Source organism: Grammomys surdaster, unplaced genomic scaffold, assembly GCF_004785775.1.
Source record: "Grammomys surdaster isolate TR1022 unplaced genomic scaffold, NIH_TR_1.0 126187, whole genome shotgun sequence".
Classification (NCBI taxonomy): domain Eukaryota; kingdom Metazoa; phylum Chordata; class Mammalia; order Rodentia; family Muridae; genus Grammomys; species Grammomys surdaster.
Window position 1 is genome coordinate 2,048,370 of NW_021620993.1, and position 852 is coordinate 2,049,221.

Sequence of the window (852 nt, forward strand, 5' to 3'; positions counted from 1 at the left end):
TGCTCTGGTTTTATGGCTGATTTTCTTATAATCCACCCTACCCTGTCACTAAATTAATTCTCTATGTGTTCATGTGCATCTGTTTTCAGGTACGTGTGTGTGTGTGTGTGTGTGTGAGACACACACACATGAGGGGGGTTCCTTAGGTGCTATCTACTTTGATTTTTTTTTTTTAATTAAAAATTTGCTCTGGAACCAAGATGTCGGGGTCCAAGTATAAGCCTGCTCCCTTGGCCACTCTCCCCAGTACCCTTGTCCCTGCCGAGTATGACGTGTCTCTGGAGACCCGAAAGGCACAGGTCGAGCACTTGAGCATAAGGACCCGGCTTAAACGGGAGTATCTGCTTCAGTACAATGACCCCAAACGCCAATCGCACATCAAGGATCCTGCCTTGATTCGTTGGAACTATGCAAGATCAGCAAATATATATCCTAATTTCAGACCCACTCCCAAGAACTCACTTTTAGGAGCCCTGGCAGCGTTTGGGCCCCTCATCTTCTGGTATTATGTTTTCAAAACGGACAGGGACAGAAAGGAAAGACTTATCCAGGAAGGAAAATTGGACAGAAAATTTAACATCTCCTACTAAGTTTGTCAAGGATGACTCTATTCTTGCATGAATAAATCTCCTGTTAACTAGTCACTGAAAAAAAAATAAAAAAATAAAAATTTGCTCTAAATGTGTATATGTGTGTGTGCAGTTTGTCTCTTAGAGTGGATGTGTTGTGTGTGTCTCTCTGTATGTTGTGTATGTGTGAGAGTATGTGTGGTGTCTGTGTAGTATTGTGAGAGTCTATGTGTGTGTCTATGTGGTAGGTGTGCATGAATGAATGTGTGGAGTATGTGTATGG

The 852-nt window shown here is 42.4% G+C and overlaps 1 pseudogene; it reads left to right on the forward strand.

Annotated features, from left to right (window-relative positions):
* Positions 1–200: 200 nt before the first annotated feature.
* On the forward strand, positions 201–590 carry LOC114612936 (annotated as a pseudogene).
* Positions 591–852: the final 262 nt, after the last annotated feature.